The 11042-nt window shown below is 42.4% G+C and overlaps 1 non-coding gene across 1 annotated transcript; it reads right to left on the bottom strand.

Annotated features, from left to right (window-relative positions):
- Positions 1 to 1391: 1391 nt before the first annotated feature.
- Positions 1392 to 1499, bottom strand: LOC130959184 (small nucleolar RNA R71). Its single transcript, XR_009078279.1, has one exon. It is a non-coding gene; the product is annotated as a small nucleolar RNA R71 (small nucleolar RNA).
- Positions 1500 to 11042: the final 9543 nt, after the last annotated feature.

Here is an 11042-nt window from a genome sequence, read left to right as displayed (position 1 = left end):
AGCAGAGGAATTACACAGAAAAAGCTGGGCGTTCAAAACGCCCAGTGAAGAAGGACAAACTGGCGTTTAAACGCCAGCCAGGGTACCTGGTTGGGCGTTTAACGCCCAAAAGGGTAGTATTTTGGGCGTTAAACGCCAGAATGTGCACCATTCTGGGCGTTTAACGCCAGGATGGCACAAGGGGGAGGATTTTGTTTTCAAATCAATTTTTTTCAAGTTTTCAAAGTTTTTCAAAATCAAATCTTTTTCAAATCATATCTTTTCAATCAAATGTTTTCAAAATCAATTTCTTTCCTTTTTCAAAGATACTTGCTAACAATTAATGATTTGATTGAACATTTCAAGTATGTTGCCTTTTCTGTTGAGAAAGGTTTAATGTTTGAATCATATCTTTTCTTGTTAGGCAAGTCATTAATTTTTAAAATCAAATATTTTTAAAATGTTTTTCAAATCATATCTTCTCAATCACACCTTTTTAAAACCAATCATATCTTCTTAACCTCATCTTTTTCAAAATAGTTTTCAATCAAATCTTTTTGACTTCAAATTTCAAAATCTTTTTCAAAAATCACTTGATTCCTTTTCCACTGTGAGTTTTTGAAAATTATCAATTTTTCAAAATGATTTTAAAAACTTTTTAATTAATTTTTGAAAATTCTCTTCCCCTCTTCCCACATCCTTTTATTTATGGAGTACCACTCCTTCTCAATGCACAATTCGAACTCTCTCTGAATTAAGTTCGAATTCTACTACCTCTTTCTTCTATTTTTCTGTTCTTCTGACACCTCAAGGAATCTCTATACTGTGACATAGAGGATTCCACATTTTCTTGTTCTCTTCTCTTTCATATGAGCAGGAGCAGAGACAAAGGCATTCTTGTTGAAGCTGACCCTGAACCTGAAAGGACCTTGAAGCGAAAGCTAAGAGAAGCTAAGGCACAACTCTCTATAGAGGACCTAACAGAAATCTTCAAAGAAGAAGAACACATGGCAGCCGAAAACAACAACAATGCAAACAATGCAAGGAAGGTGCTGGGTGACTTTACTGCACCTACTCCCGACTTCTATGGGAGAAGCATCTCTATCCCTGCCATTGGAGCAAACAACTTTGAGCTTAAGCCTCAATTAGTTTCTCTAATGCAACAGAATTGCAAGTTTCATGGACTTCCATTGGAAGATCCTCATCAGTTTTTAGCTGAATTCTTGCAAATCTGTGACACTGTCAAGACTAATGGGGTAGACCCTGAGGTCTACAGACTTATGCTATTCCCTTTTGCTGTAAGAGACAGAGCTAGGACATGGTTGGATTCACAACCTAAAGAAAGCCTGGACTCATGGGAAAAGCTAGTCAATGCCTTCTTGGCAAAGTTTTTTCCACCTCAAAAATTGAGTAAGCTTAGAGTGGAAGTCCAAACCTTCAGACAAAAGGATGGTGAATCCCTCTATGAAGCTTGGGAAAGATACAAACAATTGATCAGAAAGTGTCCCTCAGACATGCTTTCTGAATGGAGCATCATAGGTATTTTCTATGATGGTCTCTCTGAACTGTCCAAGATGTCTTTGGATAGCTCTGCTGGAGGATCTCTTCATCTGAAGAAGACGCCTACAGAGGCTCAAGAGCTAATTGAAATGGTTGCAAATAACCAATTCATGTACACTTCTGAAAGGAATCCTGTGAACAATGGGACTAGTCAGAAGAAAGGAGTTCTTGAGATTGATACTCTGAATGCCATACTGGCTCAGAATAAAATATTGACTCAACAAGTCAATTTGATTTCTCAAAGTCTGTCTGGAATGCAAAATGCACCAAGCAGTACTAAGGATGCTTCATCTGAAGAAGAAGCTTATGATCCTGAGAACCCTTCAATGGAAGAGGTGAATTACCTAGGAGAACCCTATGGAAACACCTATAATTCTTCTTGGAGAAATCACCCAAATTTCTCATGGAAGAATCAAGAGAGACCTCAACAAGGTTTCAACAACAATAATGGTGGAAGAAACAGGTTTAGCAATAGCAAGCCTTTTCCATCATCTTCTCAGCAACAGACAGAGAATTCTAAGCAGAGCCCCTCTGACTTAGCAACCATGGTCTCTGATCTAATCAAAACCACTCAAAGTTTCATGACTGAAACAAGGTCCTCCATTAGGAATTTGGAGGCACAAGTGGGACAGCTGAGCAAGAAAATTACTGAACTCCCTCCAAGTACTCTTCCAAGCAATACAGAAGAAAATCCAAAAGGAGAGTGCAAGGCCATCAACATGGCCGAATTTGGAGAGGAAGGAGAGGCAGTGAACGCCACTGAGGAAGGCCTCATTGGACGTGCACTAGCCTCTACTAAGTTCCCTACTGAGGAACCATGGGAATCTGAGGCTCAAATTGAGACCATAGAGATTCCATTGGATTTACTTCTGCCATTCATGAGCTCTGATGAGTATTCTTCCTCTGAGAGGATGAGTATGTCACTGAAGAGCAAGTTGCTAAATACCTTGGAGCAGTCATGAAACTAAATGACAAGTTATTTGGAAATGAGACTTGGGAGGATGAACCCCCTTTGCTCACCAAAGAACTGAATGACTTGTCTAGGCAGAAATTACCTCAAAAGAGACAAGATCCTGGGAAGTTTTCCATACCTTGTACCATAGGCACCATGACCTTTAAGAAGGCTCTGTGCGACTTAGGGTCAAGTGTAAACCTCATGCCTCTCTCTGTAATGGAGAAGCTAGGGATCTTTGAGGTACAAGCTGCAAGAATCTCACTGGAGATGGCAGACAACTCAAGAAAACAAGCTCATGGACTTGTAGAGAATGTTTTGGTAAAAGTTGAAGACCATTACATCCCTACTGATTTCATAGTCCTAGAGACTGGGAAGTGCATGGATGAATCCATCATCCTTGGCAGACCCTTCCTAGCCACAGCAAAGGCTGTGATTGATGTTGATGGAGGTGAACTGATCATTCAAGTGAATGAAGAATCCTTTGTGTTTAAGGCTCAAGGATATCCCTCTGTCACCATGGAGAGGAAGCATGAAGAGCTTCTCTCAATTCAGAGTCAAACAGAGCCCCCACAGTCAAACTCTAAGTTTGGTGTTGGGAGGCCACAACCAAACTCTAAGTTTGGTGTTGAACCCCCACATTCAAACTCTAAGTTTGGTGTTGGGAGGTTCCAACATTGCTCTGAGTATCTGTGAGGCTCCATGAGAGCCCTCTGTCAAGCTACTGACATTAAAGAAGCACTTGTTGGGAGGCAATCCAATGATTATATTTTATCTATTTCTCTTTGTTATTTTATGTTTTTTGTAGGTTGATGATCATAAGAAGTCACAAAATCAATTGAAAAAGCAAAAACAGAATGAAAAACAGGAAGAAAAACAGCACACCCTGGAGGAAGAACTCACTGGCGTTTAAACGCCAGTAAGGCTAGCAGTTGGGCGTTTAACGCCCAGTCTGGCACCATTCTGGGCGTTTAACGCCAGAAAGGGGCACCAGACTGGCGTTAAACGCCAGAAAAGGGCAAGAACCTGGCGTTAAACGCCAGGAATGGGCACCAGCCCGGCGTTTAACGCCAGAAATGACTCAAAACGTGATTTTGAATGCCATTTGGTGCAGGGATGACTTTTCCTTGACACCACAGGATCTGTGGACCCCACAGGACCCCCACCAACCCCACCACCACCCATTCACCAATCACCTCAATACCTCTTCCCCAAAAAACCCCTCACTTATCAAATCCCATCTTTCTCTTCACCACTCACATCCATCCTTCATAAAACCCCACCAACCTCACCCTTCAAATTCAAACCACTTTCCCTCCCAAACCCACCCATAATGGCCGAACCCCATCTCCCCCCTCTCCTATATAAACCCTTCTTCACCCCTTCATTTTCACACAACCTAAAACACCACTTCTCCCCCTCTTTGGCCGAATACATAAGCCACTCCCTTCTTCTCATTTCTTCTTCTTCTACTCTCTTCTTTCTTTTGCTCGAGGACGAGCAAATCTTTTAAGTTTGGTGTGGTAAAAGCATTGCTTTTTGTTTTTCCATAACCATTTATGGCATCCAAGGCCGGAGAAACCTCTAGAAAGAGGAAAGGGAAGGCAAAAGCTTCCACCTCCGAGTCATGGGAGATGGATAGATTCATCTCAAGGGTGCATCAAGACCACTTCTATGAAGTTGTGGCCTTGAAGAAGGTGATCCCCGAGGTCCCCTTTTCACTCAAAAAGGGTGAATATCCGGAGATCCGGCATGAGATCCGAAGAAGAGGTTGGGAAGTGCTTACCAACCCCATTCAACAAGTCGGAATCTTGATGGTTCAAGAGTTCTATGCCAATGCATGGATCACCAAGAACCATGATCAAAGTGTGAACCCGGATCCAAAGAATTATCTTACAATGGTTCGGGGGAAATACTTGGATTTTAGTCCGGAAAATGTAAGGTTAGCATTCAACTTGCCCATGATGCAAGGAGATGAACATCCTTACACTAGAAGGGTCAACTTTGATCAAAGGTTGGACCAAGTCCTCACGGTCATATGTGAAGAGGGCGCCCAATGGAAGAGAGATTCAAGAGGGAAGCCGGTTCAATTGAGAAGGCATGACCTCAAGCCCGTGGCTAGAGGATGGTTGGAGTTTATCCAACGCTCAATCATTCCCACTAGCAACCGGTCCGAAGTTACTCTAGACCGGGCCATCATGATCCATAGCATCATGATTGGAGAAGAAGTGGAAGTTCATGAGGTCATAGCTCAAGAACTCTACAAGGTGGCGGACAAGTCGTCCACCTTGGCAAGGTTAGCCTTTCCTCATCTCATTTATCACCTCTGTTATTCAGTAGGAGTTGACATAGAGGGAGACACCCCCATTGATGAGGACAAGCCCATCACCAAGAAAAGGATGGAGCAAACAAGAGACCCCTCTCATCATGAGATCCCTGAGATACCTCAAGGGATGCACTTTCCTCCACAAGGCTATTGGGAGCAACTAAACACCTCCCTAGGAGAACTGAGTTCCAACATGGGACAACTAAGGGTGGAGCATCAAGAACACTCCATCATCCTCCATGAAATTAGAGAAGATCAAAGAATCATGAGAGAGGAGCAACAAAGACAAGGAAGAGACATTGAGGAGCTCAAGCACTCCATAGGATCTTCAAGAGGAAGAAAGAGCCGCCATCACTAAGGTGGACCCGTTCTTTAATCTCCTTGTTCTTTATTCTTCTGTTTTTCGAAAATTAATGCTTATGTTTGTCCATGTTTGTGTCTTGTGATCATTAGTGTCTTAGTGTCTATGCCTTAAAGTTATGAATGTCCTATGAATCCATCACCTTTCTTAAATGAAAACTGTTTTTATTACAAAAGAACAAGAAGTACAGGATTTCGAATTCATCTTTAAAACTAGCTTAATTAGTTTGATGTGGCGACAATACTTTTTGTTTTCTGAATGTATGCTTGAACAGTGCATATGTCTTTTGAATTTGTTGTTCATGAATGTTAAAATTGTTGGCTCTTGAAAGAATGATGAAAAAGGAGACATGTTACTGAGGATCTGAAAAATCATAAAAATGATTCTTGAAGCAAAAAAAAGCAGTGAATACAAAAAAAAAAACCGAAAAAAAAAGAGAGAAAGGAAAAAGAAAGAAATAAAGTTGTGATCCAAGGCAAAAAGAGTGTGCTTAAGAACCCTGGACACCTCTAATTGGGGACTTTAGCAAAGCTGAGTCACAATCTGAAAAGGTTCACCCAATTATGTGTCTGTGGCATGTATGTATCCGGTGGTAATACTGGAAGACAGAGTGCTTTGGGCCACGGCCAAGACTCAATAAGTAGTTGTGTTCAAGAATCATCATACTTAACTAGGTGAATCAATAACATTATCTGGATTCTGAGTTCCTAAAGAAGCCAATCATTCTGAATTTCAAAGGATAAAGTGAGATGCCAAAACTGTTTGGAGGCAAAAAGCTACTAGTCCCGCTCATCTAATTTGGAGCTAAGTTTCATTGATAATTCGGAGTCTATAGTATATTCTCTTCTTTTTATCTTATTTGATTTTCAGTTGCTTGGGGACAAGCAACAATTTAAGTTTGGTGTTGTGATGAGCGGATAATTTGTACCCTTTTTGGCATTGTTTTTAGTATGTTTTTAGTAGTTTTAGTTAAGTTCTTAGTATATTTTTATTAGTTTTTAGTTAAAATTCACTTTTCTGGACTTTACTATGAGTTTGTGTGTTTTTCTGTGATTTCAGGTATTTTCTGGCTGAAATTGAGGGATCTGAGCAAAAATCTGATCTAGAGACTCAAAAGGACTGCAGATGCTGTTGGATTCTGACCTCCCTGCACTCGAAGTGGATTTTCTGGAGCTACAGAAGCCCAATTGGCACGCTCTCAACGGCGTTGGAAAGTAGACATCCTGGGCTTTCCAGCAATATATGATAGTTTATACTTTTCCCAAGATTTGATGGCCCAAACCGGCGTTCAAAGTCACCCTCAGAAATCCCAGCGTTAAACGCCGGAACTGGCACCTAAATGGGAGTTAAACGCCCAAACTGGCACCAAAGCTGGCGTTTAACTCCAAGAAGAGTCTCTACACGAAATTGCTTCATTGCTCAGCCCAAGCACACACCAAGTGGGCCCGGAAGTGGATTTTTATGTCATTTACTCATCTCTGTACACCCTAGGTTACTAGTTTCTTATAAATAGGACCTCTTACTATTGTATTTTAAGCTTTTGATCATGTTTTTATGATTGAACTCACTTTGGGAGGCTGGCCATTCGGCCATGCCTAGACCTTGTTCTTATGTATTTTCAACGGTGGAGTTTCTACACACCATAGATTAAGGTGTGGAGCTCTGCTGTACCTCGAGTATTAATGCAATTACTACTGTTCTTCTATTCAATTCCGCTTGTTCTTTGTCCAAGATATCACTTGTTCTTCAACTTGATGAATGTGATGATCCGTGACACTCATCATCATTCTCACCTATGAACAAGGTGACTGACAACCACTTTTGTTCTACAAGCAACCAAGGCTCTAGTGAATATCTCTTGGATTCTTTAACCGGAATCTTCGTGGTATAGGCAAGAACTGATGGCGGCATTCAAGAGAATCCGGAAGGTCTAAACCTTGTCTGTGGTATTCTGAGTAGGATTCAATGATTGAATGACTGTGACGTGCTTCAAACTCCTAGCAGGCGGGGCGTTAGTGACAGACGCACAAGAATCAATGGATTCTATTCCGGCCTGACCGAGAACCGACAGCTGATTAGCCATATGCTGTGACAGAGCATAGGAACATTTTCACTGAGAGGATGGGAGGTAGCCACTGACAACGGTGAAACCCTACATAAGCTTGCCATGGAAAGGAGTAAGAAGGATTGGATGAAGACAGTAGGAAAGCAGAGAGACGGAAGGGAAGGCATCTTCATACGCTTATCTGAAGTTCCTACCAATGGATTACATAAGTACCTCTATCTTTATCTTTATGCTTTATTCGTATATCACTATACCCATTTGAGTCTGCCTGACTAAGATTTACAAGGTGACCATAGCTTGCTTCATACCGACAATCTCCGTGGGATCGACCCTTACTCACGTAAGGTATTACTTGGACGACCCAGTGCACTTGCTGGTTAGTTGTGCAAAGTTGTGTAGTGATCACAATTTCGCGCACCACCGCCCCATCTTGATACAAAAAGGTTTTTGAATGACCCATCCTTGGCTCGGACTATTTTGGGTATTTGTCTGACTTGTTTCTGTACTTATTTCCTTTTTCTTCCTCTTTTGTAGCTCTTTGTCGTGACTGTTTTTGTGTTTTGTAGAGATGTCAAAGAATAACGACTCTATGAAGGCCTTCAAAAGGGCAAAGAAGGCAACTTCTGCTCTGAACATCTCGGCCAAGGTGGCCGGCGAGGGATCTTCACAGGTCCCCCTGAAGCCCCCGGTACCGAGTTCCCTTGGGCCGAGGAAAGTAATTCCTACTCCCCAGTTTCATCAGGTCGATCCTCCTCAAACTTCCGCTGCTGCTTCTGGTGCCCCACCTTTGAAAAAGCAAAAAACATCCGAACCCTTTAACTTGGATGCTCCAGACTTTGATGCCATTGAATTTGTTGACCAGCAAATTGCCCCCTATGGTGGGCTTTCCATGGACGACGTGTCTCTGTTAAAGCATTTGTATTTTATTACCCAAAATAGTGTGAAGATGGCCCATATGGGTGCAGCTATTTTTCGAACAATTCAGGGGATTCCGGTTCATGCTACCAAATCTTTTATGGAGGAGGCCAAGTCAGAGTTTGATCGAATCAAGGGTCTGAAGGAGGAGTTGGAGGTGAAGTTGGCCAAGGTGGAGAAGGAACTGGAGGGTGAGAAGGCCAGCTCTATTGCCCTTGCTGCTTCTCTGAAGCTGGCCGAAGACATGGCTTTGAAACATAAGGATAGCTATGTCTCGGTTTATAGGGAATTGATGCGTCTTCGGGAGGAGTTGGAAACAGCTCGGGTTAATTATGGTGAGCTTCAAGGTCACCTTGTGGGTAGTGTAACTGCTGCCTCCGAGAACCTGATGGAGCAGTTCCGAGTTGTTGCTCCTGATGCCGACTTGACTCTTATCAGCCTGGATAATGTCGTGAGAGATGGTAAGATTGTCCCTGATGACCAGGATGATGAAGAGATTGATCCTCCCCCAGTGCCTTCTCTCAAGGTGTCGACCTCCTCTGTTCCTCCCGTTACATCCGATCCGGATTGCCAGATTCTGAATGATGGAACCGTAGATGATGATGGAACCGTAGATGCCGTGCCCCCTTCGACTCGTCTCCTTCTCCTCATACTGATGCTGCCGGGAAAGCTCCCGATCTTTAGCTGATCTTTTTCTGGATATTTCGTGTAAATAGCCCGGTTTGTGGGCTTTTTTGAACTTTGTTTTGTTTGACGCTTCTATTTGTCTGTCTTGCAACTCTTTTTTGAAAAACAAAAGTAGCTTCCGAGGTTGGTTTTGTGGTGACCTCTTGAAGCTTTTATCGTTTTATGCATGGTATCTGTTGAAATTTTGCTGTTCTGGCCTCTTTAGGTTGTTTGCGTGCTTTGTAGCTTGGATCCTTTTGAGGCCGTGCCTGTGGGGGGTCCGACTTGTTTCTCGGTTTCCTCGTTCTTTAGCGCCTTATGACCGATTTCTTTATGTTGTTCCCCCTCAAAAGCTATTTTCGTGATCCCCTTTTCTGGGCCTTTACTCGGTCTCTTTCAGGGATTATGTTGATAACTTTTTTAGTGGTAGGAGTCCGATTTGGTTATGTCGGTCTCCTTTAAGTTATTTTTCGTAGTCCTCATTTTTGGATCTTTTGTCAGATCTCTTTCAGGGACTACTTGTATAACTTTTTTAATGGTAGGAGTCCGATTTGGTTATGTCAGTCTCCTTTAAGTTATTTCTGTAATCCTCTTTCTTGGATCTTTGTCAGATCTCTTTCAGGGACTACTTGTATAACTTTTTTAATGGTAGGAGTCCGAAGTTATGTCGGTCTCCTTTAAGTTATTTCTCGTAGTCCTCTTTCTTGGATCTTTGTCTGATCTCTTTCAGGGACAACTTGTATAACTTTTTAGTTTTGGGCTGACTTTGTTATGTCATGCCCTTCTAAGTTAAAGTAATCCTCTTTAATAGGGTTGGCCAGACCTCTTTCCAGGGTTTACTTATAACTTGGGTTGACTTGGTCCGATTTCTGAACGTCGGCCAGTCTTTTAAGTTATTATATTAGCTATCCGTAAGACCTCGTCAGGTTCTTTTTTTGGATTGCTTTCGATAACTTCTTACATTAGTCTGTGTTCATCTTTGCCGATTTGTAGAAAATGGTTGGCGTCTTTAGATCGTCTTTTGGGTGAATCGCGTTTTCACCTTTATCGGACGATTGTCTTTATCGTGGTCGCGCGGTGAATTTGTTTTTCACTTTCTGCCGACCTGTTGCTTTATAATCGGACGATGAATACTTCAAATTAATGCGTCTTGGAATATTTGTAGAATATCTAAATAAACTTTATTTCAAAGAAAAATGCAAATATATACATGTGGGAATTTCCTTGTTCCTAGGTCTCGACATGGTGCCTCATTAAAAAACCTTTTAAGGAAAAAGAGCGCATCCATTTAGTGAGATCCTTTACCTTTTCTAACTGTAGTACCTTCTTAGGTTGCAGGCGTGCCAAGATCGAGGAAGCTCTCGTCCATCAAGCTCGGACAGTCTGTAGTAGCCCTTCCCCAATACTTCAATGACTCGGTAGGATCCTTTCCAGTTTGCTGCCAGCTTTCCTTCTCCGGGTCGAGTTGTTCCAATGTCATTTCTGATTAGGATGAGATCATTCTCTGCAAAACTTCTCGGCACTACCTTTTGATTATATCTGGAAGCCATTGTTGTTTTAGAGCTTCTTTCCTGATCCGAGCTCTTTCTTGGATTTCGGGTAACAAGTCGAGCTCTTCTCTCTGAAGTTGGGAGTTTGCTTGTTCATTGTAGTGGACTACTCGGGGAGATCCTTCTTCGATTTCTATTGGAATCATTGCCTCCACTCCGTATGCTAGTCGGAATGGTGATTCGTTTGTAGTAGAATGGGGTGTTGTTTGATATGCCCATAGGACTTGTGGAAGTTCCTCGGCCCAAGCTCCCTTTGCTTCTTGTAGCCTCCACTTTAATCCGGCCAATATGACTTTGTTGGCTGCTTCGGCTTGTCCATTGGCTTGGGGATGTTCGACGGAGGTGAACTGGTGTTTTATGTTCAAGTCGGCCACCAGTTTTCTGAAGCCTGCCTCTGTAAATTAGGTACTGTTGTCCGTGGTGATGGAGTATGGTATCCCGAACCTCGTAATAATGTTCCTATATAGGAATTTTCGACTTCTTTGAGCGGTGGCGTTGGCCAGGGGTTCTGCCTCGATCCATTTTGTGAAATAGTCTACTCCTACTATAAGGAATTTTACTTGTCTCGATCCCTGTGGGAAGGGTCCGAGTAGGTCGAGTCCCCATTTTGCAAATGGCCAGGGTGAGGTCACGCTGATGAGTTTTTCTAGTGGGGCAATGTGAAAGTT

The sequence above is a fragment of the Arachis stenosperma genome, chromosome 10 (genome assembly GCF_014773155.1).
Source record: "Arachis stenosperma cultivar V10309 chromosome 10, arast.V10309.gnm1.PFL2, whole genome shotgun sequence".
Lineage (NCBI taxonomy): Eukaryota > Viridiplantae > Streptophyta > Magnoliopsida > Fabales > Fabaceae > Arachis > Arachis stenosperma.
The sequence above is the reverse complement of the archived record's forward strand: the minus strand, read 5'-3'. Positions and strand labels throughout refer to the sequence as shown.